This window comes from Hemibagrus wyckioides, linkage group LG24, assembly GCF_019097595.1.
Source record: "Hemibagrus wyckioides isolate EC202008001 linkage group LG24, SWU_Hwy_1.0, whole genome shotgun sequence".
Taxonomy (NCBI): Eukaryota; Metazoa; Chordata; class Actinopteri; order Siluriformes; family Bagridae; genus Hemibagrus; species Hemibagrus wyckioides.
In genome coordinates this window covers 17,939,956-17,956,095 of record NC_080733.1, presented here as the reverse complement: position 1 = coordinate 17,956,095, position 16,140 = coordinate 17,939,956, and the positions used below count along the sequence as shown (strand labels likewise).

The 16,140-nt window shown below is 44.0% G+C and overlaps 1 protein-coding gene across 6 annotated transcripts in view; it reads left to right on the top strand.

The window, feature by feature from the left end:
* hdac5 (histone deacetylase 5) overlaps positions 1–16,140 on the top strand; it is a 113,452-nt gene that overhangs the window by 20,260 nt on the left and 77,052 nt on the right. The window contains exon 1 of one of the 6 annotated variants that reach the window (XM_058377631.1): positions 5,537–5,671. The exons of the other annotated variants lie outside the window; for them this stretch is intronic. The gene's annotated coding sequence lies outside the window, so the exon portion shown is untranslated. Of the gene's footprint in view, positions 1–5,536; positions 5,672–16,140 lie in introns of those variants that run through there. 6 annotated transcript variants of the gene reach the window in all.

Below are 16,140 nucleotides of genomic sequence, written 5' to 3'. Positions count from 1 at the left end.
CACAAAAATTGGGGATCCCAGAGATCCCATGGGTCCTGGGGATTGAGTAGATCACGGGGAGGTCCAGCAGATACTTGGTATATTCCAGGGAGATCCAGTGGATCCTTAGCGGATCCCATAGACCCCAGGGAGATCCAGTGGGTCCCAGAGATCCCATGGGCCCTTGGGAGATCCAATATATCTAGGGGAGATCCCATGGATCCTGGAAGTCCAGTTGATCAAAAGGGGTTTAACAGATCCTGGGGAGATCCAGTTGATCCCCAAATGGGAGCCAGCGGATCACAATGATCCCTTTGGCAATGGGGATCCAGTGGATCCCAGGGTTATCCAATGGATCACGAGGAGGTCCATCAGATCCTTGGGATCCTCCGGATCCCTACTAGATCACATGGAGATCTACTCATAGATCCTTGGGGAACCAGTGGATCCCTTAGGAGATCCAGTCTGATCCCGTAGGTGATCCAGTCCCAAAGAGATCCAGTAGATCACGATGAGATCCCCATAGTCCCTGGAGGATCCAGTGGATCACGGAGATCCCATGGGCCCTTGGGAGATCCAGTGGATCCCTGGGTTATCCAGTGGATCCCTGGGTTATCCAATGGATCCCCTTGGAAATCCAGTGGATCCCAGGAGGCCCAGTAGATCCTAAAGAGATCCAGTTGATCCCCAAACAGGATCCAGCTGATCACAGAGATCCCATTGGTCCTGGGGATCCAGTAGATGACAGATCCTTAGTGGATCTCATGGATCCCAGGGAGATACGGTGGATCCCCATAAGATCTGGTAGATCCTTACTAGATCCCATGGATCCCGTGGAGATCCAATAAATCCTTGGGGATCCATTGGATCTCCTTGGAGATCCAGTGGATCCTTAGTTGATCCCATGGATCCCCAGGGAGAGCCGGTGGATTCTTACTAGATCCCGTGGAGATTCAATAGGACCTTTGGGAGCTAATGGATCCCCTAGCAGATCCTGGGGAGATCCAGTAGATCCCAAAGAGATCCAGCAGATCCCGAGGAGACCTCACAGTCCCTGGAAGATCCAGTATTCTTAGTTCCTGGTGTTCCTGGTTTCCTGTTTTCCCATTTCCCATTTCCCAGTGTTCCTGGTTTCCTGACTTCTCAGTTCCTAGTATACCTGGTTCCCTGTGTTCCCAGTTCCCAGTGTTCCCAGTTTCCTATATTCCCAATTCTGTGTTTCTGGTTCTCAGTGATCCCATTTCCCGGGGTTCCTGGTTCCCCATGTTCCCAGTTTCCTATATTCCCAGTTCCCTGTGGTTCTGGTTCCCAGTGTTCCCGGTTCTCCGTGTTTCTGGTTTACTGTGCTTCCAGATCTGGACTCAAAGTCCCAGAATGCAGTGCAGCAGTATGACACAGTTGACTCTGTGTGAGATCAGAGCGTGATCTGTGTCCCCAATTTGGTGATGGTTCTGATGGGCAGGTTAAAGCGCCGCTGCATTACCACCTGTAGGTAGAAGTGAGGTTTAAATCCCAGACAAATGGCATTGTGGGTAATGTAGGATCTTAGAGTTGTTTGTAAATACAAATGCCATGAACGCGTTATTTTAGCAGCATTAATGATATCTCGTTGCTCGACCTTTCACTCTTTCCTACTCCGGGTGTCCATTTGTTCATTCGACTACTCCACACACACACACACACTCCTTCACTCCTCTCCTCCCTTCTCTGCGGTTTATAATTAGAAGTGGTGACGGCCGTGCAGACCTTTACTAACCCTCCCGTCCCTCCGCTGACGTCGGTGAATGTCACTGTTTGCCGTGGCAACCCTGCGCTTCACTCCTCCACTGGCCCGAGGGCCGGACGCTCATTGGGCCGCTCGCTCCAGCTGACGCCACTCAGGGTACTCGTGTGTGTGTGTGGTTTCTCCTATGATATTTTGTCGCATGTACGAAACATCAGGTCATGGTTGTGTATCAGCTTCATAATTATTGGCACCCCTGAGTAAAACCTAATTAATTTAATTAGAGTAATCTCACTTTAAGAATATTTAAGCTCTTTTTAACTCAGATAAATAAATATATCACTTGATTTGTTTTCATTCTAATTTCTAATTTACTTATTGTTATTTTTACCTTGAAGATGCTCACTGGGTCATAAGTATTGGCACCCCCTCCCTGTATGGTTTGCGTCCGTTATCACCGATTGTCGTTTCTCGGTCTGCAGAATCCGAATTTTCAGCTTCCTCGTGTGATGTGAAACAGATTTAAAACGCTGACCAGAAATGCTGCTACAAGCAAATGTGATTTTTTTTTTTATAATTATAATTTCAGCTGCTTGTAGAGTGTTCATCAAACAAGCGTCAGGTCACGTCTACTAACACTTAATCCCTCGTTTTTAGATCACAGATGCTCCAAGTAGCACTAAATGTAAACAGATGTAAAGTTAGCAGGTAGGACACAGTAACTAGCATGTTTTGTCAACATCAGCTTTATCGGAGGAAAACGATCGAGAAGCTGAACATCTCACTGTTAAGTTTCTCTGAACGCAAAAAAGTCTCAAATCACCTGTGTTACGAAGAACAATGAAGAAAGATCTAAACACCACAGCGCTGCTGAATTCTGGATGCTGATTGGTTAGAAGGTCTTGAATAACTCCCAGCTATAACAACAGCAGCTCTCAGCGTAGTGCACTTATCCTGATGGTCGCTATAGTAACGGCTCCTTCGCTGGGACCCATACAGCAGACACGCCAATCTGCAAAAGGTGTCTGGAAGGAGATGTTTGTTTAACATGTACAGAAGGAGTCTCCAGTGTAACCACCGCGACACACGATTCAGGAAGAGCGTGTTCAGCCGCATTGAAAGCTTTTTGTCCTGCTCAGGACACGGTGCATCGAAAAGCACGAGCTGTACCAAAAAAACAAACGCAAAAAGATTAGAAACATTTCTGATAGACACGGCGTGTTCCTCCAGGAGCCGGTCACGTGATTAAGGTGTAAGAGTGGCTTCACGTGACCTTCATCGAGTCTGAGCTGCAGAATAAAGGAAGCATCTGGGAAAAACGAAGGGGCTCATTTAGGGTGTTTTGGATGCTTGAGTTCAGGCATTAATGACATAACCACACAAACTTCACGTTATCCCGGGCTAATGAAGATTAAATGACTGGTAATTTTTACTAATGTAAAATTGAAATGAAAAATTAGCCAACTAGTCATCTTGTTCAACTGATTCATCAACATTTGCTAGACATTAACCGGAAAAGTTCATAATTTCTCATACGAATATTAATGTGCAACCTAAGTGCATTAGACAGCTTTTAACGGTGTTGTTTAGCGTGTGACTATATATATATATATTGTTGTGGTAGGTATATTTATTTTATTTATTTTTTAAGGGCAGGGGGAGATTTTTTATTTATGAATTTAACATTTGAAATTTTTTGATTTTCATTTTTTTAAATTTTTTTTTTATTTTGGATTTCTTGATTTTTATGTGACTATGGTCTCAGCTCCCTTTTGGCCACGTTTCAAACAGCACGCTAAAGTGTGTGCTTTAGTGACATCATTAAGTATTTAAAAGTCTGATTCCAGTAGCAACAAAACGACGTGACTAAAATCACACGCTTACATTCTCTGCATTCTCTCAGTGATAAGAGAAAAAGTCCTGAGTGTGTCGTCGTGTAGTAAATTTGCATATTGATGCATATTCATTGATGATTCCTTGGATTCTTCATGAAGGTAAAAGTTTAGAGTTGTTCCTAGAACACATTCTTATACATACACAATATGGTCAAAAGCATGTGCACCTCTGATCATCAGCACCCGTCTGAGGTCCTACCTCAAACAAAATGTGGTACAGACCGTCTCTGTGTGCTGGAGCTTTACAAAACCCCTGCTCCAGCGTGATGATGTCCCTGTACACAAAGCCCCTGAGCTCCACGAAGATATGGTGTGGAGGTGAAGGTTGGAGAAAGTGACAGAACTGGAGTGTCCTGCACAGAGCTTTGACTCTGACTCAACCCCACTCAACACCTCTAAGATGAACTGGAACTGGAGTCTGATCGACATCCTGAACATCAGAGTCTGATCTCACTAATGCTCCTGTAGAATGAAGGAACGAACACAAATCCACACAGACACACTCCTACATCTAGTGGAAAACCTACAGAGGAGAGGAGAGAAGAGAAGAGACATGAAGAGACGAGATGCGATGAGAAGAGACAAGAAGAGAAGTGATGAGACGAGACATGAAGAGACCAGAATAGAAGAGACAAGACAAGAATGGAAGAGATGTGCAGAGACAGGAAGAGATGAAACAAGAAGAGATGTAAAGAGATGAGAAGAGACGTGAAGCGATGTAAAGAGACATGAAGAGATGAGACAAGAAGAGATGTAAAGAGACGAGAAGAGAAGAGACATGAAGAGGAGACACAAGAAGAGAAGCGATGTGAAGAGAAGAGACGAGAAGAGAAGAAAAGAGAAGAGACGTGAAGAGACTAGAAGAAAAGAGATGTGAAGAGAAGAGATGAGACGTGAAGAGACCAGAAGAAAGGAGAAGAGATGAGAAAGGAAAGAGGAGAGAAGAGAGACGAGTGGAGCTGATTATTATAACAGTAAACACAGGAGGAATAAATCAGGAGACTTTCAGCAAGCTCGTGAGTGTGATGGTCAGGGGTGCACAAACTTTTGCTCATGTAGAGTATATTATTGTGATGTGAAATTGAAGTGAAGGTTACACTAATCATGATATCGCCTGGTTTGTGTGATTCGGGCGGAGAGCATCGTGGATTGTAACTACTGAATTGCGTAAAAGCCGAGCTGTGAGGGAATATCCGGAGCGAAGGACCCGAGCGCCCGGCTGTAGGTGAGAAGGAACGAGGAAGTCGGAATAAAAGTCGGATGAAGTGCGAGAGACGGATGTGTTTGCAGAAGCGCTTTCTTCAGAGCACTGCAGGGAGCTCGGCTTCTCCTTCCAGGTTGCCGTCATTATGTGCCTGTGTTAATATTTGAATCGGGGAAATAAATAAGTAAAAGTGTGTGTGTGTGTGTGTGTGTGTGTGTGTGTGTGTGTGTGTTTTATCTGCCCAGGCAGAGCGATGCAGCTGGTGCTGTGCGGCAGATGACTCATCGCCCTGCTCTGTTTGAGAAGAGAGAATCACTGTGCTTCCTGTGTGTGTGTGTGTGAGTGTGTGTGTGAGTGTGTGTGTGAGTGTGTGTGTGAGTGTGTGTGTGAGTCTGTGTGTGAGTCTGTGTGTGAGTCTGTGTGTGAGTCTGTGTGTGAGTGTGTGTGTGTGTGTTTGTGTGTGTGATTCTGTGTGTGAGTCTGTGTGTGTGTGTTTGTGTGTGTGATTCTGTGTGTGAGTCTGTGTGTGTGTGTTTGTGTGTGTGAGTCTGTGTGTGAGTGTGTGTGAGTGTGTGTGTGAGTGTGTGTGTGTGTGTGTCAGCACATAAATCCACACTTGGGATGCAAGTTCTTCTGTCTATACTTTGATATGAGTCATCACATGATTAAAAAGCTTGCGTGTGTGTGTGTGTGTGTGTGTGTGTGTGTGTGTGTGTAACGCTGATGGATAGCTTGATGAGGACGGTGTTTAACACGTGGCCCGTTCCCATGCTGTAAGACGTGGAGACGGTGTCGGAGATAAACACTGAGGGGAAAGAAGTTCACACCTCGCAGCCAGCTGACGCTTTCACTTCCTTTTTGACGCGTTTGGTAAAGACACACTTTATTTCTGGACCTGATCGTACATGCTAATTGGTTCTTGTGAACCTCAGAAGTGTTGTGTTCTGATGATCTGCGTTTTACTGATAAAATTTAGATTTCATGTACCTGCACTGGACAGGGAGTGTCTCAGTAAAGTAGGCGTGTCTTCTCTAGCTGAGAGTGTTATCATCTGTAAAGGAGGTGTGGTCTATGTACCTGTTTTATCCACTGAAAGGGGTGTGTTCTTGTTTGGCTTGTTTGTTAGTGTCAATTCTCTGGGAAGGAGGCGTGGCCTACATGTTTTGTCAGTCAGCGTAAAGGAGGCGTGGTCCCTGTTTTCATCAGTCAGAGTGAAGGAGACATGGCCTTTGACATGGTGACTGAGGTGTGGCCTATGTTTTTATCAGTCAGAGTGACGGAGGTGTGGCCTATGTTTTTATCAGTCTGAGTGATGGAGGTGTGGCCTATGTTTTTATCAGTCAGAGTGACTGAGGTGTGGCCTATGTTTTTATCAGTCTGAGTGATGGAGGTGTGGCCTATGTTTTTATCAGTCTGAGTGATGGAGGTGTGGCCTATGTTTTTATCAGTCTGAGTGATGGAGGTGTGGCCTATGTTTTTATCAGTCAGAGTGACTGAGGTGTGGCCTATGTTTTTATCAGTCTGAGTGATGGAGGTGTGGCCTATGTTTTTATCAGTCAGAGTGACGGAGGTGTGGCCTATGTTTTTATCAGTCAGAGTGATGGAGGTGTGGCCTATGTTTTTATCAGTCAGAGTGAAGGAGGTGTGGCCTATGTTTTTATCAGTCAGAGTGACTGAGGTGTGGCCTATGTTTTTATCAGTCAGAGTGACGGAGGTGTGGCCTATGTTTTTATCAGTCAGAGTGACGGAGGTGTGGCCTATGTTTTTATCAGTCTGAGTGAAGGAGGTGTGGCCTATGTTTTTATCAGTCAGAGTGACTGAGGTGTGGCCTATGTTTTTATCAGTCTGAGTGAAGGAGGTGTGGCCTATGTTTTTATCAGTCAGAGTGACTGAGGTGTGGCCTATGTTTTTATCAGTCAGAGTGACGGAGGTGTGGCCTATGTTTTTATCAGTCAGAGTGACGGAGGTGTGGCCTATGTTTTTATCAGTCAGAGTGACGGAGGTGTGGCCTATGTTTTTATCAGTCAGAGTGACGGAGGTGTGGCCTATGTTTTTATCAGTCAGAGTGACGGAGGTGTGGCCTATGTTTTTATCAGTCAGAGTGATGGAGGTGTGGCCTATGTTTTTATCAGTCAGAGTGAAGGAGGTGTGGCCTATGTTTTTATCAGTCAGAGTGACTGAGGTGTGGCCTATGTTTTTATCAGTCAGAGTGACTGAGGTGTGGCCTATGTTTTTATCAGTCAGAGTGACGGAGGTGTGGCCTATGTTTTTATCAGTCTGAGTGAAGGAGGTGTGGCCTATGTTTTTATCAGTCAGAGTGACTGAGGTGTGGCCTATGTTTTTATCAGTCAGAGTGACGGAGGTGTGGCCTATGTTTTTATCAGTCAGAGTGACGGAGGTGTGGCCTATGTTTTTATCAGTCAGAGTGACGGAGGTGTGGCCTATGTTTTTATCAGTCAGAGTGACGGAGGTGTGGCCTATGTTTTTATCAGTCAGAGTGATGGAGGTGTGGCCTATGTTTTTGTCAGTCTGAGTGACTGAGGTGTGGCCTATGTTTTTGTCAGTCTGAGTGATGGAGGTGTGGCCTATGTTTTTATCAGTCTGAGTGAAGGAGGTGTGGCCTTTGTTTTTATCAGTCAGAGTGACGGAGGTGTGGCCTATGTTTTTATCAGTCAGAGTGACGGAGGTGTGGCCTATGTTTTTATCAGTCTGAGTGAAGGAGGTGTGGCCTTTGTTTTTATCAGTCAGAGTGACGGAGGTGTGGCCTATGTTTTTATCAGTCAGAGTGAAGGAGGTGTGGCCTATGTTTTTATCAGTCAGAGTGACGGAGGTGTGGCCTATGTTTTTATCAGTCTGAGTGAAGGAGGTGTGGCCTATGTTTTTATCAGTCAGAGTGACTGAGGTGTGGCCTATGTTTTTATCAGTCTGAGTGAAGGAGGTGTGGCCTATGTTTTTATCAGTCAGAGTGACTGAGGTGTGGCCTATGTTTTTATCAGTCAGAGTGACGGAGGTGTGGCCTATGTTTTTATCAGTCAGAGTGACGGAGGTGTGGCCTATGTTTTTATCAGTCAGAGTGAAGGAGGTGTGGCCTATGTTTTTATCAGTCAGAGTGATGGAGGTGTGGCCTATGTTTTTGTCAGTCTGAGTGACTGAGGTGTGGCCTATGTTTTTGTCAGTCTGAGTGATGGAGGTGTGGCCTATGTTTTTGTCAGTCTGAGTGAAGGAGGTGTGGCCTTTGTTTTTATCAGTCAGAGTGACGGAGGTGTGGCCTATGTTTTTATCAGTCAGAGTGACGGAGGTGTGGCCTATGTTTTTATCAGTCAGAGTGACGGAGGTGTGGCCTATGTTTTTATCAGTCAGAGTGAAGGAGGTGTGGCCTATGTTTTTATCAGTCAGAGTGATGGAGGTGTGGCCTATGTTTTTGTCAGTCTGAGTGACTGAGGTGTGGCCTATGTTTTTGTCAGTCTGAGTGATGGAGGTGTGGCCTATGTTTTTGTCAGTCTGAGTGAAGGAGGTGTGGCCTTTGTTTTTATCAGTCAGAGTGACGGAGGTGTGGCCTATGTTTTTATCAGTCAGAGTGACGGAGGTGTGGCCTATGTTTTTATCAGTCTGAGTGAAGGAGGTGTGGCCTTTGTTTTTATCAGTCAGAGTGACGGAGGTGTGGCCTATGTTTTTATCAGTCTGAGTGACGGAGGTGTGGCCTATGTTTTTATCAGTCTGAGTGACGGAGGTGTGGCCTATGTTTTTATCAGTCAGAGTGACGGAGGTGTGGCCTATGTTTTTATCAGTCAGAGTGAAGGAGGTGTGGCCTATGTTTTTATCAGTCTGAGTGACTGAGGTGTGGCCTATGTTTTTATCAGTCTGAGTGACGGAGGTGTGGCCTATGTTTTTATCAGTCAGAGTGACGGAGGTGTGGCCTATGTTTTTATCAGTCAGAGTGACTGAGGTGTGGCCTATGTTTTTGTCAGTCTGAGTGAAGGAGGTGTGGCCTATGTTTTTATCAGTCAGAGTGATGGAGGTGTGGCCTATGTTTTTATCAGTCTGAGTGACGGAGGTGTGGCCTATGTTTTTGTCAGTCTGAGTGAAGGAGGTGTGGCCTATGTTTTTGTCATTCAGAGTGACGGAGGTGTGGCCTTTGTGTTTGTCAGTAAGAGTGAAGGAGGCGTGGCCTTTGTATTTGTCAGTCAGGGTGAAGGAGGTGTGGCCTTTGTGTTTGTCAGTAAAGCCGAGTTCACACTACAGGATTTTAAGCCCGATTTGCAAATTAACGAGCTGGCCGACAGATCGGTCAGTGATCGTGGGAAAATCAGCGGGTGATCAGCGCTCGGCAATCTTTATGTGTGATCTACTCAACGACGCCTCAAAGAGACTCGCAGACAAAATCCAGATATCTGGCATGTTAAATATCTGGGACGGTCGGCCGACTCCACTTCACGTGGTGTCAATTGTAGCTACGACCTCCAGCCAATGAGAGAGCAAGTCAACAGAGTTGAGGTCACCGGAAGAAAAGCAGCAGCAGCAACATGGCTTCAAAAATAGTGTGGACACAACATTTATTTTAATAAATTAACATTTATCTAGAGCGAGATTCCTGCCGACGTCCATTTTCAAAACAAACCTCTACCGAAAGTCTCGCGTCATTTCTGGATCCACCTGTCGCGTGTGTTTTCATGACAAAACGTGGTTTGGGGACGGCGTTGAGGCGTTGGGTGACGAGTTGTTGTCAGATGGTGTGGTGTGCGACGCCCTCTTGTGGATCATTTACGAAGCGTCGCGTAGTGTGAACACCACAAGGACAAAAACACATACAGTGAAGTCATGTAGTCTGAACAGCAAAGCGAGCTGCCGACGGTTAAAGTCTTGTAGTGTGACCAAGCCTTAAGAGTGAAGGAGGCGTGGCCTTTGTACTTGTCAGTCAGGGTGAGGGAGGCGTGGCTTCTGTGTTTGTCAGACAGAAGGAAGGAGGTGTGGCCTATGTATCTGTCAGTGCCACTGAAGCTGGCGTGGTATTTGTGTTTGTCAGTGTCAGTTCCAGGAAAGGAGGTGTGGCCTTTGCATCTGTTAGTTCCAGGAAGGAGGCGTGGCCTATCAGTCCTAACACTTTTTCCTGATTAAATGAAATTAAATATCGACTCGGCCTTAAACAGTATGACATTTGTTCATTTCCTGTTTTAAAAACACATCCTTTATACATCACTTTCTTTCACCCTAATGAGCTAATTAACCCAAGCTAACTGGGAGAAATCTCCGCTCAATTCCTCTTCCGAAATCAATAAGCAATGGAGGAATTAATTAGCAGATCTTTCACTTCTTCTTCTTCTTCTTCTTCTTGGAGACTGTATGGATGACAATAACAAAGATAATGAATACTACTTTTTTTCCTTCTCTGGCGAAATTAAAACAGTGGGTTTGTCCCTCTGAGGATTTGTTACAGCAGTCCGAGTTATTCAGAGTGGGCGGGTACACACACACACACACACACACACACACAATAGTAACGTCTTTTTTGTTTTGCTGTTTGTGGACATGTCCCTGTAGATCTCATGGAAGAAGGCGAGGAACAAAACAATGGCCCACAAAGTGCTGCCTTTAATCGGGATATCAGTGAGGCAGGGATAAACTCTGTGTTTAAATATCTTTCTGCACTTTCCTTTTTAAACACATTTAATATATCCGAGTGCTTCAGCGTTCCCCTGATGAAGGCTTTCCCCATGAGAAGTGTGAGAAGTGTCTCAGTGAGCTTGACTCGCTAATTCAGCTCTGAATCAGATCCACATTTGCGGCTAGCTAGTTTCTACTAACTGTAATGAAACAAGTCTTGTTTGTAAATATGTCTGCTGAGGTGGTGTCTCTCTTTATTTATTGTTTTTAGCATGTAGCCTATGAGCTTAAACTAAAGCCGTCCATGTTGCACAAACACTAGCTCTGCTTAGCATAGCTGTCACTATACTTAGCATGCATGCTTAGCATGTACAGCCTTCTGACCTCCTGGCCTTTCAGACTGGAAGAGACAGTGATGGTAACAGATTCTTGACAGGACGATGAGTTGATCTTCCGTCAGTTTAGGGAAGTGAAGTAAACACCATCTGAGGTGAAGTTCTGTACAAATGTCAGACCTGGTTTTAGATCTAGTGCCTTTCTGAAACCTTCTGAGGAAACAAAAAGGTTTCTAAAAAGTTCTGGAAGCTTCTGAGGAAATAAAAGGATCTGGGTTTTTCTAAGGAAGTAAAGAGATCCAGGAAATAAAATAAAGTTCTCTGGAACCATTGAGGAAATAAGGAGCCCAAACGTTCTGATTGAACAAAATTGACCAAGAACCTTCAGATTAGTTAAAAAGACCTGGAACCTTCTGAGGTAATAAAGGGAGATGGAACCTTTTGAGGAAATGTGGACTTTCAGATCCTTCAAAAAAACTCTCTGAAGAAATAAAGAATCCTGGAATATTGTGGATACATAAATGGTTCTGGAACTCTCTGAATAAATAAAGGGAACTTTTTGAAGAAGCAATAAATAAATAAACCAGGAAACCCATGGAGAAATAAAGCATCTAAAGAGTCTAAAAACCCTGCGAGAAAATAAAGAGTCCAGGAACCTTAAAGAGTACAGGAACCTTGCGAGAAAATAGAGAGTACAGGAACCTTAAAGAGTACAGGAACCTTAAAGAATACAGGAACCTTAAAGATTACAGGAACCTTAAAGATTACAGGAACATTGTGAGAAAATTAAAAGTCCAGAAACCTTGTGAGGAAATAAAGAACCCCGGAAACTTTTGAGGAAATACAGAGCCCAGGAACCTTAAAGAGTCCAGGAACCTTAAAGAATCCAGGAACCCTGTGAAAAAATGAATAGCCCAGGAACCTTTTGAGGAAATACAGAGTCCAGGAACCTTGTAAGGAAACACAGAGTCCAGGAACCTTGTGAGGAAATACAGAGCCCAGGAACTTTGTGAGGAAATAAAGAGTATAGAATTTTCTGAGAAAAATAAGTGTTTCTGGAATCTTGTGAGGAGATAAGGAGTTGTGTGACCTGTGGAAATGAAGAGCACTGGTGTACCGCAGGTCCTGTTTCTATAGAGACTAGTGATGCCACAATACTCAATATAATATTGAAGCGTTCAGTACGACCTCCACGGTTCAATACGCATGTGAACCGCGGTTTTTTCTTTAAAACAATAATAACCATGCGTTTTTTAAAAAAAAAAAATTCTTTTGGTATTTTTTTTCCTTCATGTGCTCTATTACTCTCTGTACCTCCTGTGTGTGTTTATTACTCTCTCTACCTCCTGTGTGTGTTTATTACTCTCTCTACCTCCTGTGTGTGTTTATTACTCTCTGTACCTCCTGTGTGTGTTTATTACTCTCTCTATCTCCTGTGTGTGTTTATTACTCTCTCTACCTCCTGTGTGTGTTTATTACTCTCTCTACCTCCTGTGTGTGTTTATTACTCTCTCTACCTCCTGTGTGTGTTTATTACTCTCTCTACCTCCTGTGTGTGTTTATTACTCTCTCTACCTCCTGTGTGTGTTTATTACTCTCTCTACCTCCTGTGTGTGTTTATTACTCTCTGTACCTCCTGTGTGTTTATTACTCTCTGTACCTCCTGTGTGTGTTTATTACTCTCTCTACCTCCTGTGTGTGTTTATTACTCTCTCTACCTCCTGTGTGTGTTTATTACTCTCTCTACCTCCTGTGTGTGTTTATTACTCTCTCTACCTCCTGTGTGTGTTTATTACTCTCTCTATCTCCTGTGTGTGTTTATTACTCTCTCTACCTCCTGTGTGTGTTTATTACTCTCTCTACCTCCTGTGTGTGTTTATTACTCTCTGTACCTCCTGTGTGTGTTTATTACTCTCTGTACCTCCTGTGTGTGTTTATTACTCTCTCTACCTCCTGTGTGTGTTTATTACTCTCTGTACCTCCTGTGTGTGTTTATTACTCTCTGTACCTCCTGTGTGTTTATTACTCTCTCTATCTCCTGTGTGTGTTTATTACTCTCTCTACCTCCTGTGTGTGTTTATTACTCTCTCTACCTCCTGTGTGTGTTTATTACTCTCTGTACCTCCTGTGTGTGTTTATTACTCTCTCTACCTCCTGTGTGTGTTTATTACTCTCTCTACCTCCTGTGTGTTTATTACTCTCTGTACCTCCTGTGTGTGTTTATTACTCTCTGTACCTCCTGTGTGTTTATTACTCTCTCTATCTCCTGTGTGTGTTTATTACTCTCTCTACCTCCTGTGTGTGTTTATTACTCTCTCTATCTCCTGTGTGTGTTTATTACTCTCTCTACCTCCTGTGTGTGTTTATTACTCTCTGTACCTCCTGTGTGTGTTTATTACTCTCTCTACCTCCTGTGTGTGTTTATTACTCTCTCTACCTCCTGTGTGTGTTTATTACTCTCTCTACCTCCTGTGTGTGTTTATTACTCTCTGTACCTCCTGTGTGTGTTTATTACTCTCTGTACCTCCTGTGTGTGTTTATTACTCTCTCTACCTCCTGTGTGTGTTTACTCTCTCTACCTCCTGTGTGTGTTTATTACTCTCTGTACCTCCTGTGTGTGTTTATTACTCTCTCTACCTCCTGTGTGTGTTTATTACTCTCTCTACGTCCTGTGTGTGTTTATTACTCTCTCTACCTCCTGTGTGTGTTTATTACTCTCTCTACCTCCTGTGTGTGTTTATTACTCTCTGTACCTCCTGTGTGTGTTTATTACTCTCTCTACCTCCTGTGTGTGTTTATTACTCTCTGTACCTCCTGTGTGTGTTTATTACTCTCTCTACCTCCTGTGTGTGTTTATTACTCTCTCTACCTCCTGTGTGTGTTTATTACTCTCTCTACCTCCTGTGTGTGTTTATTACTCTCTCTATCTCCTGTGTGTGTTTATTACTCTCTCTATCTCCTGTGTGTGTTTATTACTCTCTCTACCTCCTGTGTGTGTTTATTACTCTCTCTACCTCCTGTGTGTGTTTATTACTCTCTCTACCTCCTGTGTGTGTTTATTACTCTCTCTACCTCCTGTGTGTGTTTATTACTCTCTCTACCTCCTGTGTGTGTTTATTACTCTCTCTACCTCCTGTGTGTGTTTGCCTGCACGGTATGTCTACGTGCTAAGACAGACACGCCTCCCCGCGAGTAAATATCCAATCATTGAGCGCTAAAGTTAGGGGCGGTGACCATGCTTGTGATGCTGGTGTCAGGTTTCACTCTAACCCTGGAGAGCGGTGAAGTGAGACAGAAACACGAGGAAGCAGCTCCATGATTCAGATCTGTGGTGTGGGAACATTTGTTGTTGACCATGATGACGATGAAACAAAAACGCTAAACAAAAAATGACTGTGTTTAAGCACTGTTCCACACGAGTTAGATACGGACATGGAAGTACTTCCAGCATGACCACACATCTACAGCTCCATCACCCAGAGATATCACTGTGTGGAAGCAGGAGCCTTTTTTCCCGACCTCTACGAAAAAACGTGCAAAAAAAATTGAAAACGCTTTGGTTAAAGCACAAAGTTTTACTCTAATAACAGATAGCTGGAGCTCGGGGGTAACAGAGTTATCTCACAGTGACTGGTCATTACAGAGAGTGATCTCACAGTGACTGGTCATTACAGAGAGTTATCTCAGTGACTGGTCATTACAGAGCGGATTGGGAATAAAGAGCGCCGTCCTCCAAACCCGTCTCCTGTAATAAAGTCATACAAGCGCTAATTTTTATATCTCACTATTTTCAGTACACTTTCATTGTGTTAGTTGATTTTTGCATTTAAGTAAAATAAAGAGAATTGCAACTAAAACCAGTTGTTTTCTTCTTAACATACTTACTGTTCCTGTCACCTAAACAAAGAATAATGGAAAAAAAACTTTAATTTGCCAAGCCATCCGGACCGGACCGGAAACCGTGGGTAAAAACCGCGGTACGTATTGAACCGTGGGTTAACTGTATTGTTGCATCCCTAATAGAGACCTTTTTGAGGTAAACCTGTGGATGTAGTGCGCGTGTCCGTGACGTTAGCGCTGTAGCACACTGCAGTTTGTTGTGTTTTAAATAAACCTCGATAAAGCACACGCTGCCCTCCCCCCGCCTTCCTCCTGCCAAATATACCTCAGCTCACGTCAGAACGCCTGAAAGGTAGACCCGCCTGTGAATAACTGTGTGTGTGTGTGTGTGTGTGTGTGTGTGTGTGTGTGTGTGTGTGTGTGTGTGTGTGGAGCCCAGCGGCAGGAGGAGGGTTTAGGAGGCTGTGTGGAGTGATGCTTGTTGATGCTGGAGGGAGAGAAAGGGTCACACTGGGAATAATAAAAACCCTGAACCACCCTGATGAGTCCGATCACAATCAACAGCAACAGGTGTGTGTGTGTGTGTGTGTGTGTGTGTGTGTGTGTGTGTGTGTGTGGTGGGGGACGGGTGTTGTGGATGGCAGCAGATCAGAGGAATATGTAATGACTATCAGAAAGTACACAAGCAAAATGGCCTCCTCTCTGTGTCTCTCTTTCTGTCCCTCGTTTCTTTTTTGTGTCCATCAATCCATCTCTCTTTCTCTTTCTGTTTCTCTCTTTTTTCCATTTCTCTCTCTCTTTCTTTCCTTCCATCTTCTCTGTCTTTCTCTGTCTCTTTCTTTTTTACTTTTTCTTTCTTTCTTTCTTTCTTTCTTTCTTTCTTTCTTTCTTTCTTTCTTTCTTTCTTTCTTTCTTTCTTTCTTTCTTTCTTTCTTTCTTTCTTTCTTTCTTTCTTTCCATTTCTCTATCTGTCTCTCTTTGTCTCTTTCTATTTCTCTCTCTCTTCTCTATATGTTCCTTTCTTTTCCTATCTGTCCCTCTCTGTCTTTTTCCATGTCACTCTTTCTTTCTCTTTCCATCTCTCTCTTTATCCGTCTTTCTCTTGTTCTCTATCTGTCTCTCTCCTCTCTTCCTGTGTCTCGATTTTTTTGTTTGTGTTTGTTTACTTTCTCTTTCCTCCTCACACTTTCTTTCCTGTCTCTATCTCTCCCTTTCCTCCTCCCTCTCTCTCTCTCTCTCTCTCTCTCTCTCTCTCTCTGTCGATTGACGACTGATTTACTGATTTTTACTGCGAGGCTCTTGAACCCTTCGAGGAAGTGAGGAATGCTGTAACCTTCTAAGGAAAGAAAGAATCCTGGAAGGAGAAATAAAGGCTTCGCAGACATTCTGAAGTCATCCCCAGACATCTGATGGAAAGGTTCCGGAACATTCCGAGGAAGTTCTGGATCCAGTCAGGGAATAGTAAAGAGTTCCTGAACCCTTTTTAGAGGAGGAAAAAAAGAAAAGAGAGTTCCGGAATCTTCTGAGGGAACCACAGACTGGCTTCATTCGTAGCTCCTAGGT